At 40.7% G+C, this 16,895-nt stretch overlaps 1 protein-coding gene across 1 annotated transcript in view; it reads right to left on the bottom strand.

The window, feature by feature from the left end:
* Positions 1 to 16,895, bottom strand: part of OSBPL11 (oxysterol binding protein like 11) — a 100,871-nt gene that overhangs the window by 77,549 nt on the left and 6,427 nt on the right. The window lies entirely within an intron of this gene.

Here is a 16,895-nt window from a genome sequence, read left to right as displayed (position 1 = left end):
CTCTCCATCCCAAATCCATTACCTAATATAAGAAAAATATACCTCTTTGAAGAAAAAGACAGTGACCCACTGGGACTCTCTGCTTTTAGCTGTCATACAAATGAAAAGGGTAGTTTTTCATTTGTAGAAAGGGTAGAATCCTGTGTTAAAGACACAGGATTCATTAAACAAAGATACAGGATTCAACAGTGATCAGGGTGAAACGAAGGGACTTGACTTATCAGATGTGGAATGAGAATGAGAGTGAGAGAGAAGGGACAAGGGGAACACCCAGATTTCCAGCTGGCACAACTGTATAGATACGAACGAACGCCTTTATGGCGATCATAAAGGAAGTTTTGGATTTGTTACAATTTAACATGTTGAATTTAAGGGACCCACAGGGAGATATGCAATAAGGTAGCATAATTTGGATTGAACATACAGATTTTGGTAGTGATCAGCATATAAGCATGTAGTGGTATTTGAAATGAGGAGAGTAAATAAAATCACCTAGGAAGTAGTAAAAAATGACAAGAGAAAGGACAGAGTCTAAGAGAGACCCCAAGGAAAAGTTTTAAAGGCAAGAGGAGTACAGAGAGGAGATACGTAGGATGAGTAGTAGGAAGAAAATCAGGAATATTTCAAGTAAGTTTTTGGTCAAGAATGTTTAATACTATTGAGGGGTGAAGGAAGATGAAGACTGAGAAGTTTCTATTAGAGTTAACAACCAAGGGAATTCCCTGGCAGTCCAGAGGTTGGGACTCAGTGCTTTCACTGCTGTGGCCCCTAGGACCCCACAAGCCATGAGGCACAGCAAAAAAAAAAAAAAAAAAAAAAAAGATTTAACAACCAAGAGATAACAGTTCCAATTTAATGATGAAGGCAGAGCCAGATGGCAATAACTGAAGAGAGACTGGGAGAAAGAGAAGTGGTTAAGGTGATATTATGGGCTTAAGGCAACGGTAGTTGTAAGTGCCTGACAGGCAGGATACAGTAACGAGAAAAAGGCTCACCACAACTCAGGAGAGAGATAGAGGGAAATGGGGGAGAGGTGGGCTCCAGAGCGCAGGTAGAGGAATTAGAGATTGATACCTTAAGGCATTTAATTACAGGCAGAAATTTATGCAAGCTGTAGTAAAGGAGGTGCCAGTCAAGCCACAGTTCAAAATTCCTGCTTTCTACTAGGCAAGAACTATCCTCCAAAAAGGCTTAGTTTTGGTTCTTTACCTTGTAACATAAATAGCATGAAGGGAGGGAGCAGTCTGCTTAGCTGAGGAAAAAGCAACTGACAACAGATGGGAATGACTGCAACACATGTACCTCCTGGCGCTGTAAAAAGATATTCCACAGAGCAGTGACTGCTTCTTACTCATCCTAGCAGTCCACGCAGCACCTAGTGTATAGCCTGGGATATAAACAGGTGCTCAATACATCTCCACTGAATGAATTAGGCAATGGGAAGACAGAAGCAGAATTTTTCTATAAAACCACAAGACAACTGAGTAGCCTGCAAAAAAAAACAAAACAACAACAAAAAAACAAAAAACAGCAACAACAACTCAATTCACAGCCTGTATACTCAAATAAATCCCAGCTAAAACTAATTCTAATTTCAACTGTGTCTTAATCTATACCAAAAAGTATACAAGTCAAGGGAGACTCCCTACCTTCTGCTAAGAATTTTTAAAATGTTAATGTTCTTTGGTCCAAGAACTTCACTTCTAGGTATCCAGACAGACAATTAGAAATGTAGACAAACATAATATGCAAACATGTCCAATGTAGCACTATTTATAATAGTAAAAAAAATAAAGTGGAGAGACAAGGAAATGAATGGAGAGGAAAGGAAGAAAAACGAATAAGCTAAATGAAAGGCATTAAGAAAATGATTAAGAGGGCTTCCCTGGTGGCGCAGTGGTTGAGAGTCTGCCTGCTGATGCAGGGGACACGGGTTTGTGCCCCGGTCCGGGAAGATCCCATGTGCCACAGAGCGGCTGGGCCCGTGAGCCATGGCCGCTGAGCCTGCGTGTCTGGAGCCTGTGCTCCACAATGGGAGAGGCCACAACAGTGAGAGGCCCGTGTACAGCAAAAAAAAAAAAAAAGAAAATGATTAAGAAATATGATAGAACAGTATTCACCAATTAAAATGTTTATGAGTTTCTAACAACATGGGGAAACGCTTATTAATAGCACTAAAAGTGCAGCTTACAGAATTTAATATAGTGTGTAAAATATATGCACAGAACAAAAGTACACAAAACAGTTAACTGTGGTTATCACTGGATGGAAGAATTATGGATGATTTAATTTGCTCCCTTTACTGTTTCACATTTTCCAATTTTAATATATTATTTTTATAATCAAATAAAACATTTTTTAAATGTTCAATTACATTAACTAGGTGGGACAGTCCAGGCACAGAGCTATTTATACTTACTAATAGGTACGGATTAAAATTTTTAAAACTTTCCCATGTGACTATATGAGCATTGCTCTTTTGGGATGTAGAACTGTGTTTCCTAAAAGCCCTTACTTCTCAAATTAGGTTACACATATCCAAAACTGGGCTAGGTGGCTAGGAGAACAGGGTAAAACTAGACTATCTTTCTAGAGCAAATTTACTTGACTATAAGAAGTTAAAGCCTTTTTAATGTCAAAACTTACATAAATGTTAAGAAACTTGCTCCCTCCTCACATATTTCCATGAGGAGGACTTCTCCAGAGAGCTCCTGTCCTTCTCTCCCCAGCCTTCCCCTCACTCTTTCCACAGCTGGGTATGAATGAATGGCCCAGCCCGTTCTGGGCTCTCTTCTTTGTATCTGCCTGCCTACCCAGAGAAGATATTCTCATCTGCTCTGATGGAAATAAGACCTGAGTATTTCAAGCTGCTTGTGACGAGGTGGATAGGCATGACTAATTACAGGGTGAAATATTAGCTAACCTATTTAACCCATGTTAAAGGCACTTTCTTCAGTGAGTTTTTCCAGTAATAAAACAATTTCTTCACACCCATTAGTATGGCTATTATCAAAACCAAAACCAAAACAAACCAAACAAAACAGAAAATAACAAGTGTTGGTAAAGATGTAGAGAAATTAGAACTCTTGTGCATTGCTGGTGCAACTGTAAAATGGTGCAGCCACTGTGGAGAACAGCATCATGGTTCCTCAAAAAGCTAAACATAGGGCTTCCCTGGTGGCGCAGTGGTTGACAGTCCACCTGCCGATGCAGGGGACACGGGTTCGTGCCCCGGTCCGGAAAGATCCCACATGCCGCGGAGCGGCTAGGCCCGTGAGCCATGGCCACTGAGTCTGAGCGCCTGGAGCCTGAGCTCCGCAAGGGGAGAGGTCACAACAGTGAGAGGCCCGCATAACGCAAAAAAAATAAAAAATAATTTAAAAAATTTAAAAAAAAGTTAAACATAGAACTACTATATGATCCAGCAATTACAATTCTGGGTATATACACAAAAGAATGAAAGCAAGAACTCCAACAGATAAAAATGTTCACAGAAACATTATTCACAACAGCCAAAAGGTAGAAACACTGGATAGTCCCATGTAAGTCAATGAAGCTAGAACACACCCTCACACCATACACACAAATAAACTCAAAATGGCTTAAAGACTTAAATATAACACAAGACACCATAAAATTCCTAGAAGAGAACATAGGCTAAACATTCTGATATAAATCATACCAATGTTTCCTTAGGTCAGTCTCCCAAGGCAATAGAAATAAAAGCAAAAACAAACAAATGGGACCTAATCAAACTTACAAGCTTTAGCACAGCAAAGGAAACCATAAGCAGACTGCTCCCTCCCTTCATGCTATTTATGTTACAAGGTAATGAACCAAAGCTAAGCCTTTTTGGAGGATAGTTCTTGCCTAGTAGACAACCTAGGGACTGGGAGAAAATATGTGCAAATGACACGAACGACAAGGGCTTAATTTCCAAAATATACAAACAGCTCCTACAATTCAATAACAAAGAAACAAACAACCCAATCAAAAAATGGGCAGAAGACCTAAAAAGACATTTCTCCAAAGAAGACATACAGATGGCCAATTAGCACATGAAAAGATGCTCATCATCGCTAATTATTAGAGAAATGCAAATCAAAACACCCCTTCATACCAGTCAGAACGGACATCAGCAAAAAGTCTACAAATAATAAATGCTGAAGAGGGTGTGGAGAAAAGGGAACCCTTTTACACTGTTAGTGGGAATGTAAATTGGTGCTGCCACTATGGAAAATAGTACAGTGGTTCCTCAAAAAACTAAAAATAGAGTTGTCATATGATCCAGCAATCCCACTCCTGGGCCTATACCCAGAGAAAACTATAATTCGAAAAGATACATGCACCCCTTATATTCATAGCAGCAATATTTACAATAGCCAAGACATGGAAACAATCTAAATGTCCACAGGCAGATGAATGGGTAAAGAAGACGTGAGATACACACACACACACACACACACACACAAAGGAATATTACTCAGTCATTAAAAAGAGTGAAATAATGCCATTTGCAGCAACATGGATGGACCTAGAGGTTATCGTACTAAGTGAAGTAAATCAAAAGAGAAAGACAGGGCTTCCCTGGTGGCGCAGTGGTTGAGAGTCCGCCTGCTGATGCAGGGGACACGGGTTCGTGCCCCGGTCTGGGAAGATCCCACATGCCGCGGAGCGGCTGGGCCCGTGAGCCATGGCCGCTAAGCCTGTGCGTCCAGAGCCTGAGCTCCGCAACGGGAGAGGCCACAACAGTGAGAGGCCTGCGCACCGCAAAAAAAAAAAAAGAGAAAGACAAATCCCACTTATATGAGGTACTTAAATTTGTCAAAATCAGAGAGAGAAGGCCGAATAGTGGTTGCCAGGGGGTTGGGGGGGTGGGGTGGATGAGGAGTTATTATTTAATAGGTACAGAGTTTTAGTTTGGGATGATAAAAAATTCTGGAATGAATAGTGCTGATGGTTGCATAACAATGTGAATATATTTAATGCCACTGAACTGTATACTTATAAAGGGTTAAAATGGTAAAGTTTATGATATGTACATTTTACCACAATAAAAAAATAACCTGACAATTTGATTGCATCCTGTCTGATCCCTAATGTTCTCTTTCTCAACTGGTCCTGAACTCATGATATTATTTATAGACCTCTGAAAAACCCAATAACAAATATATTAGAGTAGAATATAAAATCCTCATGAATTTTGAAGATACTACAGATAACTCCCAAGAAAGTGATATCAGCCTTGGGCTGCTTTAAATCACAAACTGCATCCACTGGGGGTACCTACTGTCTTATGCAGTTAAGAGAGATTTCATGAAGAAAGTTTGAGAAGCACAGCTGTAAAATGGTTGCCTATACAGACCAAAACCAGAAGAAGTCCAATATATAATCTGATTGTTACAGACAACTAAATTTGAGAACTCCCTCATGCAGATAACTGGCCATTTGAAGATGCGACAGAAGAAACTTCTACGTGGAAAAGCAGAAAGTCAATTCTAACGCTTCCAGAAAGTTCGGAAGTGGTTCATTATAATGGGAAAAGCATGAGCTTAACACAAACACAGGTTTGACTCCCAGTGTGACTTTACACAAGTAACACATCTGGTCCTATGTGTCTTTATCTGTAAATGCGGATGAGAACACCTAACTTCGGATTTATAATGAGGAAATAGGAAGAGATAATGTATTTCAACCCAAATATATTTGAAGTACCTTTCAACATGGTAAATGCTCAGCAAGTATTGGTTTTCTCCCACTCCAGGGAGTCGATTCCTCTGTGGGGAAAGGGCTCATTTTCTAGATCAGTTCTTTAGATGTCTCTTACCTTGTCAGCCTGACATTTTCAAGCCAGAATGATGGGACCTAAAAAGCCCTGAGTCTCCCACTTCTGTATTTTAAAAAATAATTATTGTATTTTTCCAGTAAGTATTTTGTCAAGAACTATGAAGGGTCTGAGATGCCACCCTATTTGTAAGCCAACCAGTTAGCTTGCCAGTTTCATGGATGCTGGCAGGATACATGAAACTCCTAAGTCAGAGACAAAAGACTTCAGTAGTCACAGCAATATCAGTATACAGATCATCAGCCCAATCACACGGGGCAATGCAGAGAGGGCAGGAGATGCCTGCACATGTGGTAGGTTGCGGTACAGAAAAGGAACCCTGAGTGTAGGGAACCCAAATCTTTTAAGGACAGTAAGTCTACCTGACCTCCATGGCAAGGAGACATTATGTTTATTATATTGGACAGTAAACAAACCTGACTTTTGCTCAGGAGGGAAATACTATCTCTATCCTTCAAGACTGTTTGCTATACAAATATTTTTGAAAAAACAGTAAAGAACAAAGGAGAGTCAGTACCTCTGCTAACAACACAGGCAGAAACCTGAGAGACCCATTAAGAACTGTCTCCTAATGAGTATTACATACATATACTGAAAAGTTTCCTTCCTTTTTTAAAAAATAAATTTATTTATTTATTTATTTTAGCTGCATTGGGTCTGTGTTGCTATGCGCGGATTTTCTCTAGTTGCAGCGAGCGGAGGCTACTCTTCATTGTGGTGCGAAGGCTTCTCATTGCGGTGGCTTCTCTTGTTGCAGAGCACAGGCTCTAGGTGCATGGGCTTCAGTAGTTGTGGCATGCGGGCTCAGTGGTTGTGGCTCACAGGCTCTAGGCACGCGGGCTTCAGTAATTGTGGTGCATGGGCTTAGTTGCCAGGGAAGTCCCTACAGTCAAAAATTTCTTATCCAACCTTGTCTTCCAGCCACCAGTTCCCCTCCTCAGAGACAAGCACTTCTCTCAACTTTTTATGTATCTCTTCAGAGATATTCTATGTACCTACAAGTGTGCGCGTGCACACACGAGCACACACACACACACACTTTTTTTTTTTTTAATGGTTGTGATTAGGGACTTCCCTGGTGGTCCAGTGGCTAAGACTCCGTGCTCCCAAAGCAGGGGGCCCAGGTTTGATCCCTGGTCAGGGAACTAGATTGCACATGCCACAAGTAAGAGTTCACATGCCATAACTGAAGATCCCACACACTTCAACAAAGAGCCCACGTGCTGCAACTAAGACCCGGTGCAGCCAAAAAAAAAAATTGGTTGAGATTACATACACTGTACCTTGCTTTTTTCAGTTTTCTTAGGGATGATTTCATTTTGGTCTTATTCATTCTCAGCATCTGCATAGTAATCCATTGCAAAGCAGTATTACTAGTCCCCCTAGTGATAGACATTTGCTTCCAGGCTTTTATTATTACAAACAATACTGTAACAAAACAAGTTACACATATAACTTTGAGTACATCTGCAAAAAATGAAATTGCTAGGTGAAAAGTACATGCATTTTTAATATTTATAGATATTGCCAACCTGCTCTCCAAAGGCTACAACTAATATAACTCCCACCTTTCAGTACAAAAATAGGGCCAGTTTTCTCATACCAGCCTATAGCACCATTGTTGGCCAACAAAAATAGGGTGAATTTTTACCTATAAACAGGACTTTCAGACATTACTAGTGGGCTTTTCAATACCGCTTATGTTCAAAATTAAGTTTCTAAAGCTTAAGTGTGAGGTAGTGTTATACTGTGGAATGCACACCTAAAAGGGATGGATACAGGACCTAGTTCTGACTTTCCCACTGACTAACACCATGAATGACGCTGACCAAATCACTTAATTTCTCTGGGCCTCAGTTTTCTCATGCTTTAGTTAGATGACCCTTTCAATCTAAAATGTGTGTACATTACTCAAACTCAAAATTCTAAAGGTTTTTTCTCAAAAGAAAATTATTTCAAAAGTAAAGTTTGCAAATAAGAGCAACATCATATTTCACATTTAAAATTTTTAGGGCTTCCCTGGTGGCGCAGTGGTTGAGAGTCTGCCTGCCGATGCAGGGGACACGGGTTCGTGCCCCGGTCCGGGAGGATCCCACATGCCGCGGAGCGGCTGCGTCCGTGAGCCATGGCCGCTGAGCCTGCGTGTCCGGAGCCTGTGCTCCGCAACGGGAGAGGCCACAACAGTGAGAGGCCCACGTACCACAAAAAAAAAATAAATAAATAAATAAAATAAAATTTTTAGAGAAAAGTAGGAAATTTTTTCTTGTTCACATAGTAGCATTTACTTATCCCCCATATACTCTCAAAAGGTCTTCGCAGTAAGCTATTTCAATGAGACCAAGACAGCACAGACCAAGAGAACAGCAGGGTACTAAAGTCCACTGCCACCCTCCCTATCTGTATGCCTATTCTCTCTTTCTCTTTTTGTATGTACCTCTCTCTGGCTTTAAACCATACTTGGTTCCAAAAATACATTTAGAGTAACATTTAATTTCTGTCTGTATATTATAATTCAAGAAAGAATGTTTTCTTCCCTTGTGTTAATTCTTTCCAAATTGAAAGTATAAAGAAAAAGCAGAAAACCATTTCCCTTCCTCCATATTTGAATAAAAAAGGGGGAAAAAAAGGTGACAACCACACAAGAAGCACCAAGCAATGTTCATTTTCATATATATATACATATATATATATAACCTGACTAAAGAGTTGATTCTTCTTTTGAAAATTTTACACTTATTACCTAAGTAACAACAAATTCAAACGCTCACGTTTTTTCCCTTCAAGAACCTATAAATATTAATTATTCAAAAAACAACACAAAATTTTAAAAGTTCATTCTACTACTTAAATAAAAGAAAAATCTGGGCATTCCCTGGCAGTTCAGTGGTTAGGACTCCACGCTCTCACTGCCAAGGGCCCAGGCTTAACCCCTGGTCAGGGAACTAAGACCCTGCATGTTGCCTGGCACAACCAAAAAACTAAATAAATAATCTTTTTAAATAATAGTTTCATCATAATTTCAAACTCCCTATTACTACTAGGAAGTGGATTACCTCCCAATTACAAATCTGTATAATCAAATGATTCCATATCTTGTATAACTATAAAATCACATGAAATTTTAAAAATATGACTTCAAAACATATAATGTACACTCTAAGATGAAGCCATGACTCTGAGCTACCAAGAGTACAATAAGAAAAAAAATTGTAAAGGCATAAGTATATTTTGTATAGACTTTTCCCAATTGCTGATTTAAACTAATTCACGATTTACCATGATAACAAAACAGGATAAAATCCCACTCAGAGGCCGTCGCTCTCCAACACCAGCGCCAGTTCTAGCTTGTTGAGCACCAGCCAAAGGAGAAGGTGGGTAAGTAAGAGGTCTCTATACCATGGCTCGTACAAAGCTGCCTGCCTGCAAATCCACCAGTGGTAAAGCACCCAGGAAGCATGGCTACAAAAGCCGCTCGCAAGAGTGCGCCCTCTACTGGAGGTGTGAAGAAACCTCATCGTTACAAGCCTGGTACTGTGGCACTCAGTGAAATCAGACATTATCAGAAGTCCAGTGAACTTCTGATTGGCAAACTTCCCTTCCAGCCTCTGGTGCGGGAAATTGCTCAGGACTTCAAAGCAGATCTGCACTTCCACAGTGCAGCTACTGGTGCTTTGCAGGAGGCAAGTTAGGCCTATCTGGTTGGCCTTTTTGGAAACACCAACCCGTGTGCTATCCATGCCATAACAATTATGCCAACCTGGTGGCACAGCGGTTAAGAATCCACCTGCCAATGCAGGGGACATGGGTTCGAGCCCTGGTCCGGGAAGATCCCACATGCCCTGCAGCAACTAAGCCCGTGCGCCACAACTACTGAGCCTGCGCTCTAGAGCCTGCGAGCCACAACTACAGAACCTTGCGTGCATAGAGCCCGTGCTCCGCAACAACAGAAGCCACTGCAATGAGAAGCCCGCTCGCAGCAAGGAAGACCCAACAGAGTCAAAAATAAAATAAATTTATTTAAAAAAAAAAAGTAGCTGTTAATTGCAGAAAGGATTTATTCATTAAAAAAAAAAAAGACATTGGGGCTTCCCTGGTGGCGCAGTGGTTGAGAGTCTGCCTGCCAATGCAGGGGACACGGGTTCGAGCCCTGGTCTGGGAAGATCCCACATGCCGCAGAGCGACTGGCCCCGTGAGCCACAATTACTGAGCCTGCGCGTCTGGAGCCTGTGCTCCGCAACGGGAGAGGCCGCGATAGTGAGAGGCCCGCGCACTGCGATGAGGAGTGGCCCTCACTTGCTGCAACTGGGGAAAGCCCTCACACAGAAACGAAGAGCCAACACAGCCATAAATAAATAAATAAATAAATATTTAAAAAAAAAAAAAAAAAAAAAAAGACATCCAGCTAGCATGCCGCATACATGGAGAACATGCTTAAGAATCCACTATGATGGGAAACCTTTCATTCTTCTAAAAAAAAAAATCCTCTTCTTCCTGTTACTGGTAGTTCTGAACGTTAGATATTTTCTTCCCATGGGGTCAAAAGGTACTTAAGTATATGATTGCTAGTGGAAAAATAGGGGACAGTAATCAGGTATTGGCAGTTTTTCCATTTTCATTTGTGTGTGATTTTTAAAAAATGATTTAATTTTATTTATTTTTGGCTGCATTGGGTCTTCGTTGCTGCGTGCAGGCTTTCTCTAATTGTGGCGACCAGGGGGGCTACTCTTCGTTGCAGTGGGTGGGCTTCTCCTTGCAGTGGCTTCTGATGTGGAGCACGGGCTCTAGGCGTGTGGCCTTCAGTAGTTGTGGCACATGGGCACTAGAGTAAGGCTCAGTAGTTGTGGCACGAGGGCTCAATAGTCGTGGCTTATGGGCTCTAGAACGCAGGCTCAGTAGTTGTGGTTCACGGGCTTAGTTGCTCCACTGCATGTGGGATCTTCCCGGACCAGGGCTTGAACCCATGTACCCTGCATTGGCAGGCGGATTCTTATCCACTGAGCCACCAGGGAAGTCCCTGAATTTTTAATATAAATGTAGGGACATAGGGCTTCCCTGGTGGCGCAGTGGTTGACAGTCCCCCTGCCGATGCAGGGTACACGGGTTCGTGCCCCGGTCCGTGAAGATCCCACATGCCGCGGAGCGGCTGGGCCCGTGAGCCATGGCCGCTGAGCCTGCGCGTCCAGAGCCTGTGCTCCGCAACGGGAGAGACCACAACAGTGAGAGGTCCGCGTACTGCAAAAAACAACAACAACAACAACAACAACAAATGTGGGGACATAAAGCATTAATGCAACTCAGAATGTTTCAGTAAACAAGTTTCAGCAGTTCAACTTTATTATAATCATAAATAAACCTGTTAAATTTTTCTGCAAAAAAAATCCCATTCAGAATTTAATACTAAAACCTCACTCATAATTAAAAAAATAAGAATCAAATTAAAACTACACTGAAGTACCATTTTTTAACCTATTAAACTTTTAGATTTTTGCCAATCTAATAACACATTACACTGATGAGGCTGATGGGAAATAAGCACTCAATCATTGCCACTGTACACCCCAATGAGGAGAAATCTGATGATAACTACTATCAAAATTACAAACTGACTCAGTAATTCCAACTCCTGGGCATTTTTCCCACAGATATATTCATATGCTTGTGAAATGTGCAGAAGGTTATTCATTGCATCATTATTTATAACGGCAAAATTTTGGAAACAAATTAAATGTCCATCGACAGGGAACTTATTAAAGGTGGACTGAATTGTGTCCCTACAAAATTCATATGTTGAAGTCCTAACGCCCAATGTGACGGTATTTAGAGATGGGGCCTTTGGGAGATGCTTAGGTACAGACTGGGGCCCTTATGATGAGATGTGCCCTTACAAGAAAAAACAGAGAGCTCTCTCACGCCTCTCTCTCTCAACCTCTCTCTCTCCACTCCCGTCCCCCCGCCACCGCCAAGTGAGCACACAGTGAGAACCCCCCCAGCCCACCCCTCTGCCATGTGAGGACACAGTGAAAAGAAGGTCATCTGCACACCTGGAAGACACCCTCACCAGAACGTGACAATGCTGGCACCCTGATCTCAAAACTTCAGCCTCCACAACTGTGAGAAAATAAATTTGTTGTTTAAGCCATCCAGAGTACAGTATTTTGTTATGAGAGCCTGAACTAATATTACATACATATATGTGTGTGTATACATACACACACACATACACACACATAGTATGATATCACTTGTGATACAATTAAAAGTGGGGCAAATGTATATTGTATTTACTTAATTCTTTTTTTTTTTTTTTTTTTTTTTTTGCTGTACGCGGGCCTCTCACTGTTGTGGCCTCTCCCGTTGCAGAGTGCAGGCTCCAGACGCGCAGGCTCAGCGGCCATGGCTCATGGGCCCAGCCGCTCCGCGGCATGTGGGATCTTCCCAGACCGGGGCACGAACCCATGTCCCCTGCATCGGCAGGCGGACTCCCAACCACTGCGCCACCAGGGAAGCCCACTTAATTCTTTTTTTAAAAAATCTCTGAAAGCACACACAGGAAGCCAAGAGTGTGTACCCTCTATTTTTAGGTGGAAGGAGTCCTGAGCAGGTGGAGAAGGAACATTTTCATTACACACCTTTTAATATTTTTTTGGATCAAGTGAACATATTATCTATTCCCCAAAATTAAATGAAAAATACTTTTCATTTATGTTAGTTATAATGTGAAACATCTACAAAATTGTGAAACAAGTAATTCTTTATAGAATTAAGGGTATAGGCTCAAGCAGTATATTTTATTTTATTTTTATTTTTTTTGCTGTACGCGGGCCTCTCACTGTTGTGGACTCTCCCGTTGTGGAGCACAGGCTCCGGACACGCAGGCTCAGCAGCCATGGCTCACAGGCCCAGCCGCTCTATGGCATGCGGGATCTTCCCGGACCGGGGCACGAACCCATGTCCCCTGCATCGGCAGGCGGACTCTCAACCACTGCGCCACCAGGGAAGCCCCAGGCAGTATATTAAAAAGGCCTCTATCAAGGTTAGGAAATCTGTTCCAGAAGCAACACTGGTGGCATTTCATCTCACCATTTATATCATTTTCGTTCTGTCCCTTTCTTCCCTCCCTCACTCCCTCTCTCTCCCTCTGTCTCTCTTTGCTATGTCCTTTTTCTGTCCCTGCTTTCCCTCCTGTTCCTTTTCTTTTTCTCTCCCTTCTATCCCTCTGACTAAGGTTTCCAGCTACAGCTAGTAGCAACCATAGACTTCAGTCTACCCCTCCAGGGACCTTCCAGCCAACCTCAATAGTAGCAATGGAAGCAAACCACAATGGCAGCCAAACTCAAGTACAGGGAAACTCCAGGTGGGAAATCATGTTTTGTTACAATACCTTATTAACCAAAAAGAAAATCCTTTCTTTCACCAGCAAACTAAACTACTCTATAAATTGTCCTAAAACCCAGATGGTAATGCCAAAACACTAATGTGACTGTTTAATCAGGCAATTTAGTTTTAAGTTAAACCTGAACAAGTCTGGACACAAATCATTTTATTAAACAAAATCAGTACAGTGGAAGATTCTTAGCTAGGAAAGATTTTCCCTCTCTCAAAGTAGTATAATTTACATCAAGAATATTCTCCACTATTTCCAGAGTTCAGAGTGCTAACCATTACACCATGGGCCCTGCTATCTCTACTATATTCAAAACCAAAAACAAAAGACATAATTTCCCACAAGTCTATTTGATGGACAATTACCTCTGGGACCTAAATTACGTGACTTATTCAGAAAATACTAAAAAAATAACGAATTTGTATGTTCTAACATTAAGTTGTTTGCATAGTTTTTGGGTTTTTTTTTTAAATATTTATTTATTTATTTAGGCTGCACATGGGATCTTCGTTGTAGCATGTGGGATCTTTTAGTTGCGGGCATGCGGACTCCTTAGTTGCGGCATGCGTGTGGGATCTAGTTCCCCAATCAGGGATCGAACCCGGGCCCCATGCATTGGGAGTGCAGAGTCTTACCCACTGGACCACAAGGGAAGTCCCCTCTTTGTATAGTTTTAATACAGTATCACTTCTAGGAAAATATGAACTCAAATGGATTATATTTAAACTCATAAAGCAAAAATATAAGAAATCACAGTATACCATAACAAACCAAAATCTTGTTCAAGGCTTGGTAGAGTTCTCACTAGATTTTTGGAACAGTATTTTACTGATTTCAGTTTCATGCCTGTAAGTTGTCTTTCCCTTGTTTTTATTATCATCTGTAGCAGATTTCAGATAGGAAAACAAAATCTAGGGTACAGAAATATAGATCCAACTTCCCTTTAACCCCTACAGAGAAAAAAGCAAACATTTATGACTTTTTCTTCAAATCAACCTCAAAAGAAGTGGTAAAATCTCAAACACAGCAAACATTAGGTTATGTTTAGGCAAATGTCATTTCCCCATTTGCAAATGGGTACTTTCCCCTGTAACAGAGTATTTAGAGTGGAAGATACCAGGTCTGACCACAAAAATTATTTCTATACTATACATTTGCAGACTTCTACTCATTTACTGAAATGCATACTATCTGATGATGAGGAAAAGAGATCTGTCTGTTTGTTAACAGAGGTTAGCTAGCACAGAGCCCCAAAGAGGAAAAAGCAGGCCCATCGTACACCCCAATTTGCTTCTCAATTCCTCCTCTGGGTAGTTCTCATCTGTCCATTTTAAATAAACAAGTGGCAGATTTGCAGATTTGAAATTTTTTCTGAAAGCTGACATGAAAAATAATGGAAACACCCACATTTTATAAACTTTGAACGTTACTATGAAAAAGGAAAGAAGGATCTAGAATTAAGGAATCTAAAAAAATGAAATCTATTTTTATTTTAAACGGTGAATATAAATCATATGAGTATAAATTACTCTGGAAAGAAGAAAATTTAAGGCTAATCTAATAAATTCACATCTCAGCTTTGGTTTTAAAAAAGTCTGTCATAACATATTTTGCAAATGTAATTGACGCTCTTCCCTTTTCTGATTCTTTTTCATGACCCTCCCAAACCAAGCCTTGGGGTCCCTACTTTCATTGTTCTGAGAGCACACGTTAATTTGGAATTAACTAACAGAGGGCTTCACACATGGTAAACGCTCAAAAGTATTTGTTGCATGAGTTAAAACACTAGTAAATGATGAAACCACCATGTTCTAAACTAATTATTTATCAGTAATTATTCATTCCTTTAGACAGCTCATCTACTTTTAATACCTTTATGCAAATAACTACCTAGGAATAAAAGTTCTTTCACTTACTAGCTATATAACCTTGGCCAACTCATTTTGATTTCCGTTTTCTTCAACTGTAAAATGGGGTTAATGAAGCCTTAGATGCCCTATCTTCATCCAAGTGGATTAAATGCGATAACAGAAGTAAAAACATTCTGGATACTACAAAGGCAATTATCTACATTTCTAATGCACCATATCTCTAAGGTCACTTAAACATTCTGGCAACTTAAGCTGAACATACCTAAAAGCAAATGCATCATTTGACTCCCCCAAATCTATTTCTCCTATAGACTTTTCAAAGTTTTATATCTGGATAACTGAAGTCAATTTTTACTTCCTTTCCTCACTACTACCTTCTACTCAATCACCTAATCAACCACCAAGGTCTGTCACTCTTCCTCTAATGATTTCCTTCTTTTCCAGCCTACTAACACCTTCCCTTTATTAGCTCATGTCTAAGTCATTGCAACTGATCTCCAAGTAGCTCCTCTTATTCCCCAACAGTCAAATTCAGCCTCCAACTCTCAGCTTTACTTCCAACTGTGTACTTGTCAAATCTATCTCAATCATAGATGACAATCTTGAGTCCATTCATACTAACATTTCTGACGGGCACCTTCTTGCATGGCTTGCATTGATCCCTACCTGCTGGTATTCACACCTTTGTGTGAGCTGAACCTCATCTTTCTTCTAATGAATAGTGAAAAGTGATGTGACTTCACTTTCATGCCTAGGTTACTGAAAGATTGTGACTTCCTTCTTGCTAGCACTCTCTTCTCACTTCCTCACTCTGATGAAACAAGCTGCCAAGTAGTAAGATGCTCCGTGGAGAGGCCCATGTGGCCAGGAACCAAAGGGGGGCCACCAGTGGTCAGTTCATGAGGAACTGAGGTCTGTTTCCAACAGGCCAAAAGAACTGAATTGTGCCAAGAGCCACAAGAATGAGCCAGGAAGTGGATCCTTCCCAGCTGAGCCTCAAGATGACTGTAGCCTTGTGGAAGACCCAGAACCAGACCACCCAGCAATGCTGCACAGACATTACTGACCTACAGACACTGTGAGACAAAAATACACTGCTGTTTAATTTGGGGATAATTTGTAACACAATAATAGATAACACACTATCTCATATATTTCTAAATAAACGCCAGGTGGATTAAAATTAAACATAATTAATTATAATTAACATAATTAAACATAAAACCACCAAATCATCTTAAAACTAAATGAAAACAAATATTCATAAAAATACTTTTCTATTATTTCTAATATTTTCTATTATTCTGTGCTGAAAGTAATTTCATCAAGAAATTGAAAAGATGGGAATTCCCTGGCAGCCCAGTGGTTAGGACTCGGTGCTTTCACTGCCATGGGCCCGGGTTCAATCCCTGGTTGGGGAACTAAGATCTGGCAAACCACGTGGCATGGCAAAAAAAAAAAAAAAAGTGAAAAGACAACCCACAGAACAGGAGAAAATATTTGCAAATCATATATCTGATAAAGAAATTGTAGGCAGAATACATAAAGAACCCTTACAACTCAAAAAAAAAAACCCCCAAAATCCAAATTAAAAATGGCCAAAGGACATCAACAAAAAGTCTCCAAATAATAAATGCTGGAGAGGATGTGGAGAAAAGGGAACCCTCCTACACTGTTGGTGGGAATGTACGTTGGTGTAGCAACTATGGAGTACAGTACAGAGGTTCCTTAAAAAACTAAAAATAGGGGCTTCCCTGGTAGCACAGTGGTTAAGAATCCACCTGCCGGGACTTCC

Source organism: Mesoplodon bidens (genome assembly GCF_964165515.1).
Source record: "Mesoplodon bidens genome assembly, chromosome: 5".
Taxonomy (NCBI): Eukaryota; Metazoa; Chordata; class Mammalia; order Artiodactyla; family Ziphiidae; genus Mesoplodon; species Mesoplodon bidens.
The sequence above is the reverse complement of the archived record's forward strand: the minus strand, read 5'-3'. Positions and strand labels throughout refer to the sequence as shown.